Source organism: Terrapene carolina, unplaced genomic scaffold, assembly GCF_002925995.2.
Source record: "Terrapene carolina triunguis isolate 2854851 unplaced genomic scaffold, T_m_triunguis-2.0 Scaffold374, whole genome shotgun sequence".
Lineage (NCBI taxonomy): Eukaryota > Metazoa > Chordata > Testudines > Emydidae > Terrapene > Terrapene triunguis.
In genome coordinates this window covers 932,560-958,126 of record NW_020664725.1, presented here as the reverse complement: position 1 = coordinate 958,126, position 25,567 = coordinate 932,560, and the positions used below count along the sequence as shown (strand labels likewise).

General features: G+C 47.9%; 1 protein-coding gene across 3 annotated transcripts in view; it reads left to right on the top strand.

Annotated features, from left to right (window-relative positions):
• The window catches only part of PKNOX2 (PBX/knotted 1 homeobox 2), a 676,497-nt gene that overhangs the window by 78,523 nt on the left and 572,407 nt on the right, over window positions 1-25,567 (top strand). For all 3 annotated transcript variants that reach the window (XM_026657858.1, XM_026657861.2, XM_026657857.2), the window contains exon 2: window positions 9,728-9,800. The gene's annotated coding sequence lies outside the window, so the exon portion shown is untranslated. The remainder of the gene's footprint in view (window positions 1-9,727; window positions 9,801-25,567) is intronic.

Genomic DNA, 25,567 nt, shown 5'->3' with positions numbered 1-25,567 from the left:
ACACACACACACACACACACACACACACACACACACACACACACACAGAGACAGGTTTTAATGATATAAACCTTCCCATCCTGAAGTTTGAGAAAATAGATAATTATTTCAAATAAATTACTATATTTAATGAGTTTTACCTTCCAAAACATTTGATTAGATTACTTAAAATTGAAGGAAAAAATCTCCTCTTTGCGAAGAGTAATCACAAACTTTGGAGGGGCAAATCTTTTTCCTGTGAGATAGAGTGAGGGTGCAAATTGGCTTATAGTGGGACCCTCTTTGCAACCTTAATTTGGGAATTAAAGTAATGGAAACCAAGCAGGAAAATGGAGTTTCTCCCACCACCCGTGCAGAATTTTATGTACAAAAGAACAGCCGAGTTCAGCGAGGTAAAACTAGCAGTGGGATGTGGTGAGGCGCTCTGCTGTATTCCACATTCAGCTTCCGAGATCAAAAATTCCACATAGGGTTCCGCTGCATGTCCGGTGCCTACTGAATGTTGGGAGATTGTTGCTAATATCCAACATTGTCATTAAAAATGTCACGTGTGTGCAGAATATGGTGTGTGTGTGTTAAACCTTTATAACTCAGCCAAACCGAAACACATCTTCATTGGGATCTGTGGGAATAAGGGGGAAGGGATAGCTCAGTGGTTTGAGGATTGGCCTCCTAAACCCAGGGTTGTGAGTTCAATCCTTGAGGGGGCCACTTAGGGATCTGGGGCAAAATCAGTACTTGGTCTTGCTAGTGAAGGCAGGGGGCTGGACTCAATGACCTTCTGTTCTAGGAGATAGGTAAATCTCCATTTATTTATTTCATTGTCCAATTTCAGATTTCTACCCCAAACAGTTGACAATGTAGTAGCTGTGTGCAAATTGTTTTTTTGGTGAATTATTTATTAATAATTTTACTGTCTTGAGACACAAAAACAGGGGAGCCATTTTTGCTCAAACTTTCAAGAAAAATTGCATTTGGAGAGAAAATTTTGGAAGCTTCAGAAAACTACAGCCTGAAAGGTGAAATTTTGATTAATGTTATAAGCAAGTGCAACAGGATTCTTTAGAATAGAAACACGTAGACAACTGTAACAATATTGCATACAAAAGAACTACATTCAAAGAATGGAAAGTCAGGCCTGGTCTACACTAACACCCCAATTTGATCTAAGGTACGCAACTTCAGCTACGTGAATAACGTAGCTGATGTCGACATACCTTAGTTCGAACTTACCGCGGTTCAGACGCGGTCCACACGCGGCAGGCAGGCTCCCCGTCGACTCCGCGGTACTCCTCTCGCCGAGCTGGAGTACCGCAGTCGACGGCGAGCACTTCCGGGATCGATTTATCGCGTCCAGACCAGACGCGATAAATCGAACCCGGAAGTTCGATTGCCAGCCGTTGAACTAACGGGTAAGTATAGACCAGCCCTCAAGCTCTCAAAAGTGAAGAAATGGCAGAATTAAGGTGACCTTTGCATCCTTAACTCTGTCCCCTTCTGCATATGCATTACAAGGCAGCTTTCAGTTACCAGGTCACATCATAGTTTTTCCACAGGCCCCATGCCTCATTCAGTACACAGCAGTGACAGTGCTTGTGGAATGAGGCAGCTGTTCACGATTTCTTTTCATCCTTCCCATTCTGTGTGCAGTGCCTGCCTTTTCTACGGCCTCCTGAACAATGCACCAAATACAAACTTTCCTCCTGGGTTTTCCTGTGGTGCTTATCGCTGTCGTAACTTAGCCTCACAAGCATTAATAAATGCTAAAGAAGAACAACTTTAACTTTGTAATCAGTGAACGTAGATTATCTCTGGATCATCTTTTTGGGGGTTGAATCTCTTTTCCCCATTACCTGTAATTATAGCTACTGTTTTGCTCATCATCCAATCTTCAGGTAAAAAAGGAGTATGCAATTGAGCATTTTCATGTGTGCTAGTAATCTGCAAGCCCGTCATTGGCTCCGGCTATACTGGGAAATGAGCCTGTAACTGAAAACCAGGTGAAAATACAACTCCCCAGCTCCTGCTCATCTCTGTCCCACTGGGGCTTGGCTGCCCGTTGTCTGCACCCTGGTGAAGTGATTTGAGCCCCCTTGGAATCTCAGGGTTTGCAAACATCAGAGGCCATTTTTGGATCCACTAAACAAGTCTGAATTCTCCAACCTTTCACTCCTGTAATTCAACCCCGGTTTTGTTGTTTTTCCAGGGGTGTGCCAACTTAGAAATGTGGGTTTTCACTCGCCAAAGGGTTTGTTCTCTGGTTGGGCGGGACAACATGCTCAGGAGCTAGGCTGGCACAAGTGTGCAGACAGTACAGTGACTGGATCTATGATTTTCACTCGATCTCCTCTCTGTTCCTTTGTTCAGCCTTTCCTAAGCAGAATGCAAAGCAATTTGCACTTGAGGTCAAAACAAATGTTCGAACCCAGGATGTCTGAGTGGGTTCCACATGAATAAAATGAGTTTGCCCCGCTGTACAATTATTATTGCAGTAATGCCCAGCAGCCCCCATCCGGGACCAGGACCCTATTGTGCTAGGAGCTGTACGAACACATAAGAAAGATGGTCCCTACTCCAAACACTTACAGTCTAAGTGCTGCTGCTCTTGCTGTAATTGTTGTTCTGTAATATGGGGGCCTTTGTCTGTTAGCACCCCCTTGTGGCAAGACTGGAAGCTACACCAACCTGGCTCCATCCCCCTTATGTCCCCATGCACCGTTCGGCATATGTCGTCCTTGTTGAGCTGAGCCCTCCTGGCTGGGTCCTCGATAGTCTCTGCCTCCTTCAGGATGGTGTGGAGTCAAAAGTTCCAGGGTCCTAGCGGGGTGCTACTCAGCCCTGGGTCTCCTGGGTTAAAGTCCTGCTCCAAAGGCCCCTAGCTGGAGGAGATGGGGGAACCCAGGCCAGCTCACCTGACTGGGTTGCAGCTCAGGACCCTTGTTTGGAACAGCCAGAGCCAGTCCTTCTCAGTCCCTGGCTGCTCCCTGAGCAACTTCCTACCTCCCCTCTTCTGTAGGCTTCTCCACCCTCTTGGCCTGCTTCTCCCTCTTTGGCAGGCTGGTGTCTGGCAGCTGCTCCCCAGTCTACTGGAGGGAAGGTTATCATATTTCAGGTTCCCAAAAAGAGAACACTGCCAGGGAGGGGAGGGCTACGGAAGGGGGGGAGGGAGAGCTGGGGGGTACCTGAGGCGGGACACTTACTGGAGGTGGGGGCAGTGTCTCTCCCTGTTACAGTGGCAGGGCAGCTGGCACAAGCCCAGGACACAGTGACAGCCCATCAGTCGATGCGTCCTTGTGGGACCCCCCTCTCCAGGGCTGGGAGCCGGGTTCTGAAGGGACCAATCAGCTGTGGCTGCAGGGGAGGGACCAATCAGGAAGTGGACCAATCGGGGCTCTTTCTGAGCTGCAACATCTGCTCTGCAAAAATCCCAGACATTGCCTGTTATTTGAAAAATCTGCCTGGACAGAGGGCAGAGCCTCAAAAAAGAGGCGATGTCCTGGAAAACCTGGATGTATGGTAACCTCTCTGCATCCCTGGCCCTCCTGCTTTGCAGCCCTTCTACTCACAGCCCTTCTGCTCACAGTTGGGCTGTCACTCAGCGTTAACTGAGCAGGCAGGCAGGTGATTTGTTAACCCTTTGGCTGCTGAACCAGCATGGGGTGTATACACATCATGACATGTTCATGTTAAAGTGACATTGACATGGGTTAACTGTTGGATCCATGTTCAAGGTGTCACCTTCATGCTCCATCCCTTGTATTTTAAATGAATCTATAAATCTCATAGGTTTTAACACTGCAAACATCAGTGATTTTAACATCAGAGGGGATTCTTAGATAATCTGTCTGACGTCCTGTATAACACAGGGCAGAGAATTCCCTCCAGTTTTCCCACTATTGAGCCCAATAGCTTGTGTTAGGCTGAAGCATATCTTACAGAAGGCATCCAGTCTTGAAACCCTCATCTCCTGAAAACCCAGCCCAAGTTAAGTTGATAGAAAGGAATCTGAATTATGGTGGGTAAAATGTAAGAAGAAAGTAAGCAGGATAAAGACAGAATCTAAATAGCGAAGAGACAAATAAAGACAAGCTATTCTGTATGTACATCAGAAGCAGAGCACCCGGGGAGGAAATGTGGGGTTCCTGGACTGTCTGGAGGTAAAAGAAGCAACCAAGCAGATAGTGACATTGCTGAGATGCCAACTGATTTCTTTGCATCAGTCTTCACCAGACCTGTCCTTTTGTGGTGATGAAGATGAGGCACTGTCCGAGACTGAGGCGTCACAAGAATAGGTGCTGGATGAAAATGATAAATTTAAGAGCAGCAAGTCCTCAGGACCAGATGGGACAGTGAAGAGGTCTATGGGAATTCCAGGCTGAAGGTTCTCAGCTGCCAACAAAATATGCAAGGTTGAATTTTCAAAAGTATCTAGTGTGGTAGAAGCACAAATCCCATTGAAAGTCAATGGGACATGTGCTCCTAACTCACCTAGGAGCTTTTGAAAATTCCACTTGCAATCACGTATTAACATCCCCTATTATACTGGAGTATAGGAGAATGGAAAGTGTACAGAAAAGACGCTTGGGGAAGTCCTGAGGATTACAAAGTAGCGCAACTTATTTCAGACTCAAGAAAATGGGCTGAAATGATGATTCATAATAGAATTATAAAACTTCTAGGTGTATAGGATATGATAATGATAAAGCACCATGGCTTTGTAAAGGAAAATTATGCTTTAATCTAGTTGAATTATTGAGCATGTCAACAAAATAATGGCTAAAGGAGAACCATTTAATGTCATTTATGTCTGCTTTCAATGGCCCCTCCAAGAAGCTACTAAAATTAGGTAACTAATCATGGGATGAGAGCTAAAGTACAACCATGGATTAGAAACTGGATCTGAGAAAGAAAAAGAGCAGGACTAAATGGACAATTTCCAACGTAATACAAAGTTAAAGATGGGTGCCCTAGGGTGCTGGTCTCACATCAGTTTGGTTTAATATTTGTATCATGGTCTGAAAAAGAAACTGAACAAATGAGATGGCAAAATCTGCAGGTGACACAAAATTATTTAGATTAGTCAAGAATGGAGAAGGCTGGGCCTGACCAAGGCCCTACTCTAGCAAAGCACATAAGCATGTGTGTGAATTTATGCCCATGAGTAATTCCACTGAGGTCAGTGTAACTCCAGAGGGGCTGAAAGTTATGCGTGTGCCTTGCTGGGTAAAGGCCCAAGTTAGATGCATGGGCAGCCAGAAGACAGAGGAAATGAGTTGTTGGCAAAAGCAAAGTAATGCAAATGGGAAGGAATAATCCAAACCGGTCATACAAGTTGCTGGGTTCTAAACTAAGCATTACTACACAGACCTGAGTGTCACTGTTAGCAGCTCAGTGAAGACTTCTGCTCAGTGTGGTGGTCACACTGTTACTGTGCATACAGAGGACACTCAGTGTCTCATGACAGTGACCTACTTGCCCTAAAAGTATGGAATAGTGTGTTGGAGCTGGAGTTGGGGGATTCTTGCCTTTTACAAGGGTCTTGGGGAGCAGCTAAACTTCTGGTACCTTTGCAGAGCTTTTTGCCCTTTTCAGGTAGTGCTGCTTCCTTGTCATTTTGCATCCCTCTATGGGACAAAGTGCCATGAATAAATGAGAAAATAATGGAGTGCTTTCCCGTAACTGGTAATTTCACTAACGGCTTATTAAACTGGGGACAAAGAGTAAAGTTTGGCCACATTCCCTCTCTCCATATATCTCCATTTCTGAGACCTCATTCAGCTTCTTTGTCTAGAGCTGATGTGAACAGCCTCACACTGGCCAATTCGCCTATGTTATGGGACTCTGAAATAGCACATTGCGTCTTGCATATTATTTACCTTTGTCTGAAAGCCTCTCTATTTGCAGCTAGAACGTAGAATTGATCGAAATGTTGTAATTTTGCACAACCTGCAAAGAGATGGAAAGATGTGGCTATGTGCTCCTTCATGTGTCTTTCTCCTAGCCACAGAGAGGGTAAGTAAGGAATCCGCAGGGCCCTTTGTTACACTACATTCTATGTTTAAAGAGCTATTCTATTCCTGTTGTGTTCTGGCATTTGAAACTGAACCTGAATCTCCTATCACAGATGCTGGAGCAAATCAGGAGTCCTGCGATTTAGCCAGTGAAGCTGCACTAAGGGAAAACTAGCAACGTTCTCTGTGTTTCCAAAGGGAAACACCGGGAATAAAAGGTGGGCTCTCTCCAAAGGGGGATGTGAGTCAGCTCCCTGTCTCTATTCTGGAACGTTGCTAGGCTTAGTGAGGGTATATTTTTATTTATTATTTTTTGCAAAGCTGAATAAGAAGAAAGGCCCCTTCTGGGTTCCCTTTGCACAAAGCTCTGCTGTCTGACTCTGGAAGCAGCTGCCCTCTGGAGACCTCAGCTGCTGCTACTCAGGTAACAGTAGCAGCTGGCGGAGGTGGTAGTGGGCTCTGTCCTGGCCGCGAAATAGCCAGCAACGTGTTCCTACAAAGGAGAATGTGACGCAGTCTACTGTGTCAGTCCTGGGGAGTTGCACAGCTCCACAGGCCTGTGCTCCTGTAAAGAGAAAAGGGCAAAGACCTTCATTGACTTGTTCTTCCTGACCCAAGGACATTCTTCCCTCACGTGGTTCTGAAGCTCCCTGAATTTGTGCAATGTGATTTGGCAGCAATGTTAAGGAGCTCTCATCTCTCATGTGCAGTACGAACAGCAAAGAGGAGGCTCCACTTAGCATTTGGGAGGTTACATAGTTGCAGCCAGTTGAGACAGAGGCTGATCTACACTACCATGATAAGTCGACCTAAGTTACGCTGCTCCAGTTACGTGAATAACGTCAACGTAGCTTAGGTCGACTTACCACGCTGGGGCGACGGGAGACGCTCTCTCGCTGACTTCCCTTACTCTTCTCGGGGAGGTGGAGTACTGGAGTCGCCGGGAGAGCACTCTGCGATTGATTTAGCGGCCCCCTAAATTGACACGGCTGCATCAATCACAGCAGTGCCGATGTACCGTAAGTGTAGCTTCCAAAGGGAGTTTGGGACAACAGGAAGAAATAAACTACAAAAGGATATTCTTCCCTCATTTCTTCCTGTTTAATCCTTCCAATGCTCAGAGGTTAAAGGGAGAGGAGCCATGTGTCTCTTCTGTTTGGTGTCTCTTGTGCCATGTGTATAGAGTTGCCAGGCGTCTGTTTTTGACCAGCTGTTAAAAGTCCGGTTGGCGGTGCAGCAGGGCTAAGGCAGGCTCCCTGCCTGCCCTGGCTCCATGCAGCTCCCCAGAAGCGGCCGGCATGTCTGGCCCTTAGGCGCAAGGGCGATCAGGGAAGCTCTGCATGCTGCCCCCAGCGCTGGCTCCGCAGCTCTCATTGTGTGAGAACCCAGCCAATGGGATCTGTGGGGGCGGCGCCTGCGAACATGGGCAGTGTGCACTGAGCAGAGCCACCTGGCCATGTCTCCGCCTAGGGGCTGGACATGCCGGCTGCTTCCGAGAGCTGCGCAGCACCAGGGCAAGCAGAGAGGCTGCCTTAGCCCCGCTGCACCACCAACCAGGAGCCGCCTGATGTAAGCGCCGCCCGGCTGGAGCCCACACCCTGAACCTCCTGTCCCAGATTGGAACCCCCTTCCACACCCTAACTCCCGCCCAGACTCCCCACCCACACCCTGACCTCCTGTCCCAGGTCAGAACCCCCTCCCGCACCCTAACTCCCTCCAAGACCCCACACTCACACTCCAACCTCCTGCCCCAGGTCAGAACCCCCTCCCGCACCCAAACTCCCTCACAGAGCCTGCACCCACACCCCCTTTCGCACCCCAACCCCGACCCTGAGCCCCCTCCCTTTCCGCACCCCAACCCCCTGCCTAGGGTGACCAGACAGCAAATGTGAAAAATCGGGACAGGGGGTGGGGGGTAATAGGAGCCTATATAAGAAAAAGACCCCAAAAGAGGGACTATCCCCATAAAATCAGGATATCTGGTCACCCTACCCCTGCCCCAGCCCAGTCAAAGTGAGTGAGGGTGGGGGAGAGTGAGTGCCAGAGGGAGGGGGGCTGGAGTGAGTGGAGGCAGGGCCTCAGAGAAAGGGTGTGACCTCAAGGAAGGGGTGGGGCAGGGGCAGGGCAAGGGTGTTTAGTTTTGTGCAATTAGAAAGTCCTTGGCAACCCTACATGTGTACAGGCTTCCTCCATCAAGAAGATACTTACATTTATTTCAGTGGCTAATTTCTGAGGATGATTAGCTGATGAACTATCTCTGTGCTTCATAGCCTCTCTTCATCTTGAATTGTGCATCAAGGTGCCTATGTGGCAGATAAATTCAGTTGGATAGTGTTTCCTATTTGCAAAGCATCACAAATACCCCAAGGAAACCTTTGTCCCTCCCAGCCCCAGCAGAATTCTTTGCAGAGCACACCTTGCATTACCAAGAGCTACTCTGGAAGGGTTTGAAGAGTTTTAAAAGAATGTTGTTGGGAATGGTTTCCCTGTGTGTAGCCTCGTACTCCAGGATTCCCACCAGCTGGCCTTGGAGGAAGAGCGAAAAATGCTGGTGACACTCAGCACTATGTCTCTTCTCTCTGACCTAACCAGGTAGTTGAGCATCTGGGGGTTGTAGGAGGGCTACATGGCTGAGGTTTGAGCCAGTGAAGACCAAGAGAATGCATGATGATTGGGGAAGAAAGTGTAAGAAATGGTGGAGATTAGGGGAGTCTCCTCAACTGAGGTGTTGCCCATCACTTGTTTTAGGGGGTTGCAATTGCGGGAGCAATATTGGGTCCTCAGTTGTTCCTAGTTGCTCAGGTAGCAGTGGTGACCAGTAGTGTCTTTCATTTGCCCTTGTCAGGAAAGGTGTGAGGGCCTCGCTCCAATGATCCAGGCCTTTGGCATCTCCAGATTAGACCCAGCAACGTGCGCTTTATGGAGTTGCACAAATTAAGGAGCAGGGGATGTCTGGGGTTCTCTGCTTGGTGTCTCCTTCTGGAATCCTGATTGTAAACCTATGACCTCACTCCTGTTCTGTTCTTTCATTTGTTGTCCTCTGGAATCTGTTGATCCCTGTGGTTTTTCCTGGTCATTCCTGTCTGAAGAGGGGGAGACCCTTTCTAGTTTACTAGATGGACCCCTTTCAAGGATCCATCATGTACATGGGGACCAAATAGGCCTGTGCACTAAATGAGAAGTCCTGTGGAAGAACTAGTATGTGATCACGTAACTAACATAATTAATGCATATACATGAGGGGGGCAAATTAGCGTTGTCTGGGCAACCTTAGTTCTTGCATTTCCTAACTTTTGAGTTTTTGATTTTGCAACTTGAATAATATTCTTTTAACACAGGGTGTTTTTAGCCTCCAAAATGCACAGAAATTGTCAGGACGGCAACATTGCCCTAATTTAATTAAGAAATTCTTACTTTCACCCATTTCTACTTTAAGGGCACAATTATAGCGCTACCCAGAAGAGTGTGTTGGGGGCGCAGCTTGCTCCCTGCAGGAGGGGTGGTTGGGATGTATGTGGCAGTTTGCTCCCTGTAGCCCTTGCGTCCTGGTCAGCTGATTTACAGCACAACACGTGCATACTTTGAGCCTAGGAACTGAGCTCCATGTTGAGTTTATCCCACCTCACAGATCCATCCCAGGGTGTTAATTTTTGCTCTGACGTCTGCTCTCATTCTAGTAATTTCCTCTCTAACAAAAACCGTTTTTAAAATATCAGCAGGTACCGTCTGGGGTTGGATCCTGAGGCTCCTCTATCCTTCACATTGATCCACTGAAAGAGTCCCTGAACTGTAAGTAACTTTGATTGGCATTTTCTCCTGTCTTTCATTGAGGTTATGGGTTAAAGATCAAGCCAGAAATTTGATATTTGGCTGCACTGCACTGTGTAATGAAACATCTAACAATGAACTAGTCAGGATTTAAAATACAGTGAAATTCTAATTAGATTAGTCTGAATGTGACAAAGGAGCCCTGTAATATGACATTCTATTTAATTAGTCTTTATTGATTGTGCTTTAAGGTAGACTTCATATACTATGTGTGTAATTACTCTACTGCAGTACATGGTTGGCACAAGTTTGACTAGTCTGAACCTGACACATGTAGCAGAAAGATTTCCTCTCTGTGTGGAGGTGAAGGGCCAGGCCCTGCCATTTTCACTGAACAGAGGTTCTGGCCTGCCCTGTTCCGACATTTGTGTGTATGTGAAGGGACTAGGCCACCTCCTGTGGATAATTTACTTGGCTGCTTGTTGCACGGTTTATATACAACCGCCCCTGTGGTTACAGAAAAAGTTACATCTCCTGGCCACACCTGCTCGCAGGCAAACACCCCTGCCAGCCACAGGTCAGAATCACAAGAAACAGTCTTATAAAAGCCCACCCATCTGTGTGGCATTCCTTGGCATGGGGACCTCACCCAGCGTGGCTTGGTGCAGTAGAGATGGGTGACTGATGGAGAGGAGAAGAGGTTGGTAAAACAGCAAAGAGCAGGGCCGGCTCCAGGCACCAGCTTAACAAGCAGGTGCTTGGGGCGGCCAAGGGAGAGGGGCGGCACCTGCGGCAATTCGGGGGCGGCAGGTCCCTCACTCCCTCTAGGAGCGAAGGACCTGCCGCTGAACTGCCGCTGCCAATCGCCGCCGCCGCCTTGTCTCTCCTGCTGCAAGGGCTAGCTGAGCGCTCGTTCTCTCCCATGATGGGATGAGTGTAGATGGCTGAGTTTGTTCGGTGGGCGTCAGCCAAGATTGACTTCCTTATGTGGAGTTTTAAGCCCTCCCAAGGTATATTCGAAACTCAGTTTTTGGCAATTTGCTGCATCTCTGAAGGCGCCTGGTAGAATTCCCTTTAATAGTACATTGGCATCTAACTAGTCCATGGAATTATAAATGATTAACCGTTATCAGCGAATATCATCACCTCTGTGTAAAAATAGATTGACTGTAATGAGCATTTGAATAAATCATAAGAATGGCTAGCCTGATATCATATAACATCATGCAGATGGCTGAGCAAGAAGCATACTGAGCCCTGCCACCTTATGCCTTGCTGATTTCAGTGCTGATGGAGTTAGTGAGTGAAGATTGTAACTTGCAGGGCACCTCATTTTGGCAGTCACATCTGTCTGTCCATTTGTCCGTGTGGTACATATGCATGATTTCTTGAGTATCCAGCTCAACAGAAAAATAAGAAACAGAAACTTCTGCACATCTACCTAAAATCAGTCGTAATACTAATGGTGTGATATGCATAAACGCCCTGGAAAAGGACAGGATTGTGTGAAGGACTCAGAGATGAGCTGCTACCATGTTATTCTTTGGTAGTTCTAGAACAGCAGCCAATGGAAGGATTACGTTTCTGAAATGTTCCTCCATCCCCATGTACATTCCTGTATTCTTAGACCTTTGTGTCCTCCTCTGTAGCTGGCCATCTCGATGTGCAACTCTTCTTTGCTGAAGTGTTAAAATATCCTGGTGGTGACTTCTAGGGTATTATGTGGATTGGTACAGATGATTGCTTGATTCTTCATTTCTGCTCCCATGTCTTGGGCTGTCATAATTCACCTCTAGGTCTTTGATAAAATCTCAGTGCCTCTCTTTTCTCTGACTCTGGTGGCTGGTAATGACAATGTCTGGCACAGTATTATGATTGACTGGACTTGTAAGCTTAAAACAGAATTCCTTGGGGCCTGAATCTTTGGAATCATTTGTAGGGTTTTCCCCATCCCAGGTCCTTTGTGCCTGGCTCATGTCAATTAGCGATGGCAATTCTGTGTGTTGCTTTGCTCACTCACTTGTCAGAGTGGGCGAGAACACCAGGCACTGGGAATGTGTAACTAAGATTAGGAGTCGTGGCTTATCCTCTGCGCTATAGAGCTCGCTCCTGGACGTAGTCTTCCAGACCGTGAACTTGTGCTTGTTCTAAATGAACAGCTGTATACAAGACCAAGCAGGTGGCTGTCTTTGTCCTATAGTATCCCATTGCATGATCTAAGCAAAAGACACCCATTGCTGTTTATGGCAGCGTCTCTGCAGTAAAGTACCTCAGTTATTTGGGGGCCTCCGAAGGAGCAGACTAGCCATAATAGCCAAGAACTTTTAGGGATACTTCTTGATAGTAGATATTGGTGCAGGAACAAGCTCCAGGAGTCACTGTGAGATGGTTCCCTAGAGCATGTTTGCTGGTGCTTGCTCTAGTTTGGGTTCCCTGGGGGTTAGCTTGAGGCCAGGCCCAGCCATTTAGAGACCCCATGCTTCCAGGCTAGCTCTATGTCTAACTCTCCCTTCTCTGCTCTCCATTGATGGGGTTTCCAGAGCCAGATGCTACCCTGGGAATCCAGTTAAGTGTGGAGAGTGTCCTGAGGCTGTAATCTTTCTGGAGAGTCTCTGCAGGGCTAGTGGAGGAAGGATCTGTGTGGATCATTGAAGCCACGGGAGTCTTCTGCAAGGTTGTAGAGAAGGGGAGGAGAGTAAGGGGGGTTGTTCGTCTGATTTTGAGAAATAAGGGAATTGTGGAGATTATGTTCAAACTGGGCATTGGCTGCTAATCTCTCTCCCCATTACATGTGGATGGGGGAGGGAGGTCTTGCACAAACAGTGCCTTCAGTTCATGAATGCTGGAGGATGATGCAGCGGAGTAATTATAGTGCACCCCAGTTATGGTGAACTCTCATGTGTTAGTTCTGGTCATGAAGAAGGCCCGGACTTCCAGGGATCCCGCTCATGCTGTGTGTTTGTTCTATAATACAGTTTGTTGATGTGATCATCACTTTGGCTTCAGGAGCTTTCTGCATCTTTCCCACGGGGAGGCTGGGAATGACGATGGATGTTCTCCAAGAGGCTCTGTAGATATTGGGGTGACCTGAGACCGTAGCTGGGTGCCAACATCGCATCCTACACATTCATCTTCATTAGCCCATCAGACAGAAGAGGAAGGAGTCGCTTGGTTATAAAATGTTTCTCCGTTATAAAGTGTCTCTACATCGCCCAAGAGTTTATGTCCTCTAGGCTTAGTTTATTGCTGAGCAGTGACCTCTCTCTTTCTTGGAGACTGGGAATATATTGCTTAGCAACAACTGATCTGACGGGGCACTTGTTTTATGTGTCTTTCTTCACCACTGATTTATTTCTCCTTTCAGGGGGAGATTGTTTGTCTGATTTTGAAAAACAAGTGACTTGTGGGCATTATGTTCAAACTGGAGTTTTGGCAAATTCTCTGTAATTTACACCACTAGGACTGAATTCTGGCTTTGCCACAAGCCCCAGGGCGGGGCTGCGTGTTGTCACAGCACCCCAGGAGCACAGCTTGGAGAGTCACCGTCGGCTGCCTGGCTCCCGCTGCTCCAGGGAGGGTGGTTTGTGAAGGCCCTGGGTCTGGGGCAGCTGGTTTGCTCGTGGCACAGGGAAGCAGGGAGAGACAGGGAATAGTGCCACTGTGGAGGCTGTTCTCCTCCCCCACGATGCGGGTAGCTGGTGCTGCGGAGTAAAGAGTTGTCTTGCCCTCCCTTGCGCTCCTGCACAGGAGCAGCAGGTGTGCCACAACCTGGCCATGATTTATTTCGATTTCAGTGTAGAGGAAGCCCAGCATCAAAGCTCTGGGCACCCTGGAGGGACACTTAAAACACAGTAATTGTCTACAGCATTGTCTAAAGCTGTAGCATAACTGCCTGCCCCGCCAACATCTCAGCCGTCCCCAGCCATATGCCCACGCCCCCCATTGCAGCTTTCCCCTAAGAAAAATCCCTCCCTCCGCTGCCTTTGCACTCCCCCAATGGCCGCTCAGTCCCATGGGTGTAGTGACGCACCCAGGTCAGCCAGCTCTGGGTATGGGAGAAGCATTCCACAGGAAAGCAGCCCCCCCTCTTCTGAACTGAGGGGCATCTGACTGCAGCCACGGCCGTGTGGCACAGGGACAGATGGTCTTTCAAGAAGGCAGGTACCAAGCTGATTAGGGCTTTGTAGGTCAAAGACAACACCTGGAGCTCCACCCAGAAAGCCACAGGCAGACTGCTCATGGAGTGCTGGCATTGTGCTGCCATCGTGAGGCACCATATTACAAGCAGCCTGCACATTCGGCATCAGCTTGAGTTTCAGCTAGGCTTAAGGTGTAGCGCCATCAAGAACACATTGCAGGGCCCAGCCTCGAGGTGACAGAGGCAGATCAACTAACAGCCCCTGTGGAGGGGGGAGGGGGGAGGGCTAGCTCAGTGGTTTGAGCATTGGCCTGCTAAACCCAGGGTTGTGAGTTCAATCCCTGAGGGGGCCATTTAGGGATCGGGGGCAAAAATCTGTCTGGGAATTGGCCCTGCTTTGAGCAGGGGGTTGGACTAGATGACCTCCTGAGGTCCCTTCTAACTCTGGTATTCTATGAGTCTATGAAAGACACATTCACAACCTTCTGGCCAGGTGCAGCTGGAAAACAAGCCTGCTTGGTCACGGCTGTCAGGAGCCCTGTGGAGAGGTTGGGGGCAAGGCACTATAGGGCATAGGTGTTGACTCCATGGGTGCTCTGGGGCTGGAGTACCCCCAGGAAAAAATGGTGGGTGCTGAGCACCTGCCGATCAGCACCTCTCCCTCCCAGTTCCTCCCGTCTGCTGCAATAAGCTGTTCCCTGGCATGCAGGGGTGGGGTGGGCTCAGGGGAGGGGGCGGAAGGGAAGGGGTGGAGTGGAGGTGGGAAGGGATGGAGTGGGGGCAGAGCCAGGGGTCGAGCACCCCCCCAGCACATTAGAAAGTTGGCTCCTCTGCTGCAGGGAGTAAGGAAACTCCTGCAGGGCCCTGAGTTAAGGGACAAAATGTGACCCTTTCCTCTGCACTGTTCAGAAACAAGGTGATTGCACTAGTGAGCCTTCCACACACTTCTCATTCTGCTCACACCAGTGGCCATGTGTGCCTGAGTCTGGAGCCCTGGGTCACCATGCACCTGGAAGGGAATGGCCAGTCAGGCAGCTCACCTTCTGGTGCCTGGGCAAGTCTGTGTGACACCATGTCTACAATGGCAGGTAGTAAGGCTTTTCTCCAATCTACTTGGCTGTGAAGAATGGGCGCCCCTGGGTGAGGTATCCTTGAAGTTTCTGAGATTTTGGAGTCAGTCCTGAGATCTTCAAAAATCCCCTAAAGCCAAAAATTGAGCTCAAAAGTTGAAGTGAGGCGGTATAGCGAGAGCGTGACCACTGGTCATCAGGAGATTATACTCTAGCTTGGCTTCCTCCGTCTCTTTGAACAGATGCTCAGAGGAGGGAATGAGAGCTGGGGGATTGCAGAAAACACCAGAGATGGAAGGGGAGCTGTTTGGTGTGGTAATCTCCACACTCCAGTCACTGCAGGGCTGAGGTGACAGCCCAGTCCGGGGTTTAGGTTTTAGAGCAGTTTCAATGGTATGCTGGGTGGAGACGTTGTTCTGGGAGGACTTTGAGGACTAAATCCTGAAGGAGAAGACAGATGGCCTGTGCGGCTGGTATTTATTGCTGATCCACCTGCTGAATCTTGCTGCTGAATTTGTCTGGCAGCTTACCTAAGATGCAGGAACTCACCTGCCGTGGTGCTGTCCCTACATGCTTTGATACAAGGATGGGGCTGAATGATGGAGGATCAGCAGACTGTCGTGTTACAGAGTGAAGCAATTTGTCATCATTGCATACATGTATAATAAATAGACTGTTTCCTTAGCCCCTCTACTGAGATTCAAGTGAGAAAATCAAAGCACACACCTTGAGTAACCACAGGGAGCGGGGTAAGAATGTGGGTAGTGACAACATTCCCCTTATCTGGGACAGGCCACCATCTCCTATGATTTGAGTTGGGATGCTCCCATGCTGCAGGCAGCTGTCCTGACAGGCTACCCTAGATAGAGCCTCCAGGATTCCAGATGGGTCTAAGGAAGGTTTTGTTCAGCCACACAGCATTGTGCTGGAGTTTGGGGGGGACTGTACTGCACTGGTGGCAACTGAATGCCCTCCCTGCCAGCGTTGCCTGCACAGTGCAGCATAGGTTGCAAGTAGCCTGCTGTAGCTGAAGCAAGAGGGCACCAGTGGGTGGGTCTTGAACTGAAACCCACTGATTGCGGCACAGAATTTTTGAAGGTGTATGTGCAGGGTCTGGGAGGTACAACCAGAGCAGCCACTAAATGAGGCGCAGCAGATATGTTCAGAGCCAGTGGCAGGGTGGTGAATTCATGCTGCCTCCTAGCGGTTACAGAGCTGAGTTTCCTTGTGAAGAATTTATGTTGCAGATAAAGTTTTTCATATCTGGATTCAGGAGGCTGCTTCTGGGCAGATAGAGTCATGACCTAATTCTTCTCTGCTTGAGCTTTGGCCAGTCTCACTCACTGAGCTTCTGCAAGTGGTAGGGGTGCCTAGGCTGAAGTCTGTGATTTGGATCCATGTCCTGCCTGGCTCCCAGCCCCTGAGCAGGCAGCCCAGTAATTCGGGAAACTTGTGCAGCCTTAGCTAAAGAAACCATTGCTTGATGCTGATGAGCTCACTAGCTATCGATCTGGACAGACACTCCCATTTTTAGAAAACGTCATTGACAGGATGGTAGGGGTCAACTCTAGCAATTTCTGGAATGATCTGATTTCCTGGACCCAGCTCAGTCTGGTTTTAGTCCTAGGCACGGGGTTCAAACTGGATTGGTGGATGACCTTCTGCTAACAAAGGATGAGGAGAGAGTGTCCGAGCTCCTCTTATTAGATCTGTCATTTGCCTTTTACACCATTGGCCATGAGATTTTATTGGGTTGTCTGCTGTCACTAATAGCAGTGGATGGAGTTGGTCTTGAAAGATTCCATTTGTTCCTAGCTGGCAAATCCCAAAGCAATTTCTTCTTATGCCCCAAGGGCTTTCTCATGAGGTTTACTGCAGGGGTTCAGTTTTGGCCACACTCCTGCTCAACATGGATATGAGACCATTAGGAGAGTCAGTGAGGAAATCTGATCTGTGGTGTACTCTGCATTTGATGACACCTGGCTCTGAATCTCCATCATTTCAGACCTGGTTGCAGGGAATAGATAACCCAATGTGTGCCTGAACCAGGGGTGTGAACAGGGATGAGATGTTTGAAGCCCAGCGCAGGCAAGACTGAAGGAAACAAATGGAAGAGTTGGCAAGCGTGCTATCTGCACGCACGTGGAGAGTGGGGGGTCTGTCACTAGTGACTCGGGCTCACAAGCTAAGATTTTGTTAGGCCCTGGACTGCCCTTTTAAGATTAAATAGCTGCTGTCTCCAAGAAGTGTGTGTGGGGGGTTGCATCTGGCTGGAAGAGTGACCTTTCCTTTCAGGTTTGGGGAACTCCCTGCCTTCCTCTAGGCCTTTGTCACATTGAAACTAGCTTACTGCAATGGGCTGTACATGGGGCTGCATGACAGCACTACTCAGAAACTGATGCTTGTGCAGAATGTGGCCACCTGCCCAGGGCATGGTGGGTCATTGCCAGTATTATAACACAGATTCTCCGAGTGTGCCACTGATTGGTGATTTTAAACAATCAACTCCTAAATGGCGTGTGTGGTGGTTGAGACATCTTTGTCTTCTTGGGTCATATTTGAGAGCTGCAGCACCCTCAATATAAACAAGATTAATACAAATACTGTATTGAAAAATGTTAGATTTGGTAATGCTGTTTTACATTTTGGAAGGTACCAGAGAAACAACAAACACTATCTCCCACCAAAACTGTCCAAGCTTTATTTAAAACTAATAAAAGGAAATATTTTTCACATCATCCACAATTAGTTCATGGAACTCATTGCCAAAGTCTTTGTCTTCCCAGCGTTCTTGTTGTTTCCAGCGTAGGTGGGGGAGGAGAAAGGCCAACGCATGATGCCACTGTCCCTTATTTTATACCCTCAGTCCTTGTGCCTGGAAAACACTAGCCCAGACATGTCCTGGTGGGCTTTGCAGAGTCACAGAGTTGAGCATCCCCCACTGTGTGATGCTTGTGCAGTCCTCCTACAGCATTGCAAATCTTTTGATTACAACACCCCTGCGGATTCATGGTCATTTAACACCCTTCTGGGAGTGGGTTACCTCCTTCGTTGTCACTGGAGAACTAGCAGTGAAGATTCTGTAAATTGCAACACATTTCAGTAACATCATAGAGCAAAATCTCATAACTCCATACACACTGCCAATATACATATTTGGACAGAACAATGGGTTTCAGCAGATAATGACTTTTCATATGATACCTTACATGGCATGCTTTGTATGAAATATATCATCATTATATGATGAGGGGGAATATGGGGGTTCCAGGGTGCTGCTTTGAGGTACCGAGTGCCACAACAAGATTTGCCTTTTATGGCTGAGGAATGAGTATACTGATGGGGTGAATATGTGCTGTGAGATGGGTCCTTTCGATCATATCTCAGAGTAGCGGGGCTCTTTGCAATTTAAATATTTTTTTTAAAGAACGTTATTTTTTGTGGGAGCCAATCACTGCCCCCGATTTCTTGCTCACCTTGCAGTTGCTCTGAATGTGGCTTTGGAAGACACAGCCACCTGTTGGAACAACATGGGATCTGTGTTCCTACCATAGGTGCCGACTCCGTGAGTGCTGGAGCAGGCAGGGAGCCCACGGGAAAAAATGGTGGCAGCCCCCTATCAGAACCTCCCCCTCCCCACAGCACCTCCTGCCCGCTGGTGGGCCCCACCGATCAGTGCCTCCCCCTCCCTCCCTGTGCCTACCGCCTGCCGTGGATCAGCTGTTTCACAGTGTCAGGAGGCACTGGTGGGGAGGAGCGAGGGTGCAGCACGCTTGGGGGAGGGGGCGGAACTGGGCAGGGAAGAGGCAATGCGGGGATGGGAAGAGGAGAAGTGGCGGGGCAGGTGTGGGAAGAAGCAGGGCAGGGGTGGTATATTGGGGGAAGGGGTGGAGTGGGGGCTGGGCCTTGGTGGAGCCACGGTGGAGCACACACACACCTCCCTACCCGGCAGATTAGAAACTCGGCACCTATGGTTCCTACCACTTGGCGCCTGATGTAATGTCTCCCCTGTGTTTTCCATCTAGAGCAGCGGTTGTCAACTCGTGGGCTGCATGTGGCCCAAGTAGCACACAGCTGCGGCCCAGCTCACCTGTGTGCTAAAGGCCGGCTCGTGAGGTGGGTCCGGGTTCCCGGCTGCCCAGCGCGGTGGGGTTCGGGCTGCCCCGCCACCCAGCATGGCGGGGTTGGGGTCCGGGCTGCCCCGCCACCCAGCACGGCGGGGTCCAGTCTGCCAACCTACACCGCGTGGTGTGGGTCCTGGTTGAGGCTGCCGGCCAGCCCCGCGGGATCTGGGGTAGCCATGTGGACAGGGGCCCGGGCTCCCGGCCAGCCGCGAGTGGTCTGAGGTCTGGGGCAGGCAGTCGGCCAGCTCCACGAGCTCCAGGGGTCCTTGGCTGGGGTCAGGTCTGCCGCTGCCCTGCCACCCGGCCCCGGCGGCCCAGGTAACACGTGGGCCGCATATGTGGCCCACAATGATAAATAAGTTGAGAACCACTGATCTAGAGCAAACCTTGCTCTTCCCTGTACATAGTGACCCAGAATTGCTGTCATCCCACTGCCTGCACCAGTGTGGCCATCTGAACCATGGTAGGAGCTGTAAAAGACCAGGGCCTGATGAGTAAACCAGCTAGTACATCAAGGTGGATAGAGAGTATACACCAAAGATACCAAATTGCAGTTGAATGGAAGGAGCGTTCCCATCTACATCCACAGGAGGAGAGACTGCTGGCTGGGACCATCAGCATGGCAGTAGACAGGAGGCGGGGGAAAGTGGGCCTACCTGGACAGCATGGGGAACCGCTCTTGGCCCCAGGCGTCTCCCAATTTGGGGAGGTGTCATTGTCAGGGGCCACCTACCACTGAGTCTCTCAGAGTGGGATAAGCTCCCTGCCTTCTGTCATCCTCATCCACAGGCGAGACTCTGAAACAGCTGAATAACGGGGAATAGTCCATCAGTATCTCATTTTGATTATATTTGAATTACTCAGTAAATGAAGATTAGCTCTATTCTAATTATCCCAGATACAAAGTGCAACTTTATGGATAACAGCAATCCATTCACGACTCTGTGGAGCAAAAGTCTCCTAAGCTGAGTCTACATGACTTCTCCAAAGCTCCCTTTGACTGTGTGTCTGAGGAAAGGTTTGGATGTGGAAAAACTCACAGTCAAGAACTTCCTCACACTGGTGTACGTAGCTCTGTAATGGAGAGGTCTCATCATTCTGTGCTCTGTGTACTGCAGCTTTCAAATGTAAAAAACAACAAAGAGTCCTGTGGCACCTTATAGAGTAACCAAATGTAGGCGTCTTCCTGCCTGTTTCAGAGACAATTCTAAGGCAACAATGATTCTGTGTTTCAGTTCGGCTACAGCATGAGAACCCCTTGCTTCTGGAGACTTTACATGGATTCTTTCTTTGTTGTTTCCTTAGTCTGAAATAAGTCACTGTTTTGCAAACTCTTTGGGTTAGGGACAGTATCTCCTTTTGTCTTCTGTAAAGCACCTTGCCCACTGTAAAATAACACTATCTACTTTCAAGGGCCTTGAAGGGCCTGATCTTGCCTCATTGACTTCAATTGAAGCAGGATCAGTCCCCAGACTCAGCCATCCCTGCCCAGTGTTGGTTAAATGATGCCTCATTTTGTGGCTATTAGGTCAGACATAGAAGAGCTGTGTGGCTTCTGAGTGCAGGATTTGTTAATCCTGTAGCACTCCAGTCCCACATGTGGATTTCTGTGCCCCCTAACCATTCCCTAGTGGAGTATGATTAGGCTCCCACTCATTACACGTTAATGATCCCCTCTAAGTTGTGCTGTTGTTTCCATCTGGAGAGGCAGAGAGCTGAACCTGGGAAATGGGGATATTTACATCTCACTTTTATAACTCAGCTGTGCTACTTCCCACCTCTTCTTCATCTGTCCTGCTCTCCAGTGCATGGAGACTGATTCAGGCTCTTTGTTGCCCTAGTCCAGCCAGTTTAGCTGCAGCTCATAAAGCAAATAGAACAATCATCCCATGAGGGTTTGGCAGAGGAGTTCCAGAAACTGTTTGCTCCAACTGCAAGCCAGCGCTCCAGCAGAGTCCTCTTTATGGGAGTCCATGAAGACTTAATTGGGATTGATTTTTTTAATTACCTGCTGCCTGTGCATTTCTCCCATCTTTTACATCAGGTGGGTCATTCCTCTACTCCAGTGGTTCCCAAACTTTAACAACCTGTGAACCCCTTTCGCTAAAATGTTGTCTCGCGAACCCCCTCCTAAAAATGAATATTTCCAGGGATTTTCTCCTTTACCTGAGTATAAATTATAAAAGCAGTGATCTTGGAAATATAATTTTTTTTATGACATGCTTATTACACACTTTATTATTACTTATTATTTATCATTACAGTATTTTTATTACATTATGAAAATGGCAACATTCTTCCAAGATCTCACTTTCGTAACTTGTAACACTTTGAATAAGCCTGTTATAAGATAAGGCTCCTATGTTTCATCAAGGAGTATCAGATGTAAAACAGCATGAAGGTATTTAAGAAGCCAACTCAAAGAGTTCCTCCTACACAAGCATTCAAGTCTTGAGCAGTCCAGGCAAACAACACATGTTACAACAAAGCTTAGCTGTCTATTTACCTCCCTTTCCATTTCTTATAAGGAGTCCTTGAAGTTCAAATCTCCTCAGTGTGGTAGATCTGCTTGCTTTGATCTGCTTAGCTCTTGGAAGTCCAGGGGCTCCAGGCTGCTGGCCCTGTGCTGCCCGGGTCCCTAGGGACAGCTCTGTCCGCCATTAGGGAATTTTTTCCCGAGAACCCCCTGTAACATTTTGCGAACCCCCAGGGGTTCACGAACCCCAGTTTGGGAACCAATGCTCTACTCTAACACTAAACTTGCTTCCAATGAGGGCAGAGACTGGTGGGCACAAGCGGATATGATGTACAGGAGCTTATTTCAAGTTTATAAGTGAGAACTGTGCTGTGTTTCCTCCCCACAAAGCTCTCCTTCTCCTTGTACCTGCCTGATCCTGAACCATCGCTATAGTCTTTCAGACAGATGGCAATTAGAGTGTTTAAAAGAAGAGCAGGCCCCTTTGGCTTGGCTGGAGGTGACAGTGTTTATCAGGCTAGCATGAAGTGAGGACAGTGCAGGAGCTGTGGATGATAGCGGCTTGGAGTGGAGCATAGGGGCCGCTCTTGTGGAAGACCAAGCTCATTCTCACAGACAGGAGGGATCAGTTGATGGACACTTTGTCCATTGCTGAATATTGTGGGAAATGTGTCGAGGAGGTGAGAGGGGTGGGGAGATGTTAAATGGCAGAGAACAATGACAGCTCAGACCGACAAGACACATGAAAACCGTCCTGTGGATGGCCAGTTGATCTGCTTCCTGCTCTGCCTTTGAGGTGCATGTGGGCGGTTAACAGTCTGAGTTAGAGGCTACTAGAGTGGCTCCCAAAACCAGCATCCCCCCACCCCCAGACATTTCAAACACAAATGTTAAGTTGAACATATTTGGGTCCAAAAAGTTTTTCCACAGGAAGTTTCCTAATGAAGAGTTTTGTTGAGAATTGACATTTTGACATAAATTGCCATCTTGTTGTCTTTTTTTAAACAAGCTGCTGAAATGATATGACTGAGTCTAAATGAAAATGTACATTTTGGTATTTCCTGTGGGGAAAATGGAAATTTGTCATTGGAACTGACGTTCTCCTATAAAAAAATGTCTGTTTTGATGCAAGCGTATTTTTCAGCGGGAAAACTTTTCACATTAAAACTTTCAGCCTGCTTGCTGGCCGCAGAGAAGCCTGGGTGACAGACCAAATTGATACCTCATTTTGTATGGCTAAAGTACAACATTTCAAAGGTTTGAACTCAGTGTCTATTAAACTCTCTGCTGCTGGGGGGAGTGTTGGCGTAAAGAGAACATCAGCTCATCCACTGGCTGCTGTAACCAGCCACATATGTACTGAGCCTCCAAGAGGCTCGCAGCATTGGGCATGGAGGCAGGGGCGGCTCCAGGCACCAGCGCACCAAGTGCGTGCCTGGGGCAGCAAGCCACGGGGGGCAGCGTGCCGGTCGCCGTGAGGGCGGCAGTCAGGCTACCTTCGGCGGCATGCCTGCGGGAGGTCTGCCGGTCCCGCGGCTTCGGCGGCAATTTGGCGGCGGGTACGCCGAAGGCATGGGACTGGCGGACTTCCCGCAGGCACGCCGCTGAAGCCTGCCTCACTGCCATGGTTGGGGCGGCAAAATACATAGAGCCGCACCTGCATGGAGGTCAGGACCTCATGGGGTGTCTGGTGTGTCATGGCACCAGCCCTTGTAGGACACAGTCACAAGTAACGCAGTAGGGGCATATGACTGAGGCCAGCACTGTGGGCTCTCCAACAAAGACTATTGGTGGGACCCAATATCCACTCTCCAACTGCCTCTGGTGCTCAAGTTCCCATCAGAGCCTCAGACCAATGATGTCCCCCAATTGCTTGCAAATGTGGCAGGTGATCCATCACCCTCCTCTGTAAGAGGAAAAGAGCAGCAGCAGATCTGCCCCCTGCCCTCCCATCACTTCTCAGTGGAGTCGTACGTCACACGGGTAACTCAAGTGAATGATACAGTAGGTTGAAAGTGTGGACAACTGCTCCCAGCAGTGGCAGTTTTACTGAAGAGAGCTCGAGCATGAAGGTGGTGCTCAGTGACTCTTGGGAGGCGGGTGGAGTGAAAGCTAAATCGCCCCCAAACTGGTCAGACAAGGTGGATGGATGAGCCATGCAGGGAAAGTCGGGATGCTAGAAAAGGAGAGGCTGGGGGTGAAGGGAAGGCAAGAAACATGACCTGGGAGCTCAGAAGCAGGAACTCAGGCTGTGAGCTCCTGCTACTTCAGCACAAAAGAGATTTTCTCTCTTCCCTGCAACCTCTGTGGTTCTCTTATTCAGTGGTATGAAGCTTTGCCTTTGACTGTCATTTTTGTAGATTTTCTCTGTTTTTCCCTGTTAAATGAACTTTGCTTTATTTACTCTGAACTGACATTATGAGCTGTTGCTATTTCTGGGAGCCAAGAGGGTAACAATCCTTCTCAGCAGAGGTTGAAGTTTGTCTAAGCCAAAACCCCAAAAAGGTTTATCTTGACATGGTCAAAAAGTGGAATTTCCATCCCATGGGAAACATCAAGTTTATAACATGTGGTTTTGTCCCAAATTGGGACGAAAAGTCAAAATCTTGATTTTTGTGTGAAATGAAATATTTCATTTTTTGATAAGGGTTTTTCACAGCTTCGTCCATTATAAAACCAGAAGGGATCATTGTGGTCAGCTGATCCTATTTCCTATACATCACAAGCCAGAGAACTTCCCTGAATTAATACCTGTTTGAACTAGAGCGTCCCTTTTAGAAACCCCCCCAGTGTTAAAGTGTTTCATTGTGATTCATTTTATTTCAACATTCTTGTTTTGACTTTTATTATAACATAAAAGTTGAAACAAAACATTTTGACCTCATTGAAAAAAAAGGTTTTGATAATTTCGTATTGAAATCTTCAGCAAAATCATTCCCATGAAATGTTTTGATTTTGCCAAATCAGTATTTTCCAATTGAAAACTGTTCTGTTGGAAAATTTTTGACCAGGTCTCCTCCTATCCCAGAAAGTGCTGTCAGCATGCTGCTGTGGTCTGGGGTGAAGGTCACAGATACAAGTAAAGCTCCTAGTGCAATGCCTTCAAATACTTTAAAGAAAGTTACTGTAACTGAGAGGAAAATGCATTGACATCATGCCTTGGAGGCTATTGCCTCAGGCTGCAAAATGCGTTGATATTTTGTGCTGTAGAATAAATTTGAAACCAACACATTTTAAAAATCCAAGTTGAGTTCAGTGCTTCAGAATGCTAGGCCTCCTTTGAATGTTTTGCTAACACCTGTGAGTGAAGGGTAAGACCACACTTCAGGGTAATGTGGGAGCAGCAGTGGCACATAAGGGAATCTAAACAACTAGGACAGACAGATTTCCTGGGAGACAGTTAGAGATGGTTCCAAAGTCTGTCTATGGTTTTCTTTTTCTCAGTTAGAAAAATTGGAAAATTTTAGATGGAAAATTTACTTCCTTTTCCTTCAAAAATTCCTTGAAAAGGCAAATGAAATAAATAAAGCATTAAAGCCAGGTTAAACCTGAGAGATGAAGCACTCAGAAGTCAGGAAATTCCAAAGAGATAAGATTACTGGGGCACATTAACTTGATCATGTTGCACATGTGTTCTGTTTTCTAGTTCTCAAACTGTACAGCATTCTGATTACCCTTGGTTACTAAGATCACCAATAAACAATTTTTATTAACATTGCTGGAACAACCTCAACTTTGGGATTTCTTGCTACTGAATGCTTGATCTCTCAACCTTACTGTTGCTTTAGTGCTAGTTTCTTACATTTAATAGTATATAATTTTTAGCTAGCCTACTAATATTTGAATCATACTTATTGGCATATTGTCTTTTGACAAATTACTATTGAATGATTATAATAAAATGACAAGAAATAGCCAAGTACGAGGCTATGTAGTACTCTAAATCAGTGGTTCTCAAACTAGGGCCACCGCTTGTTCAG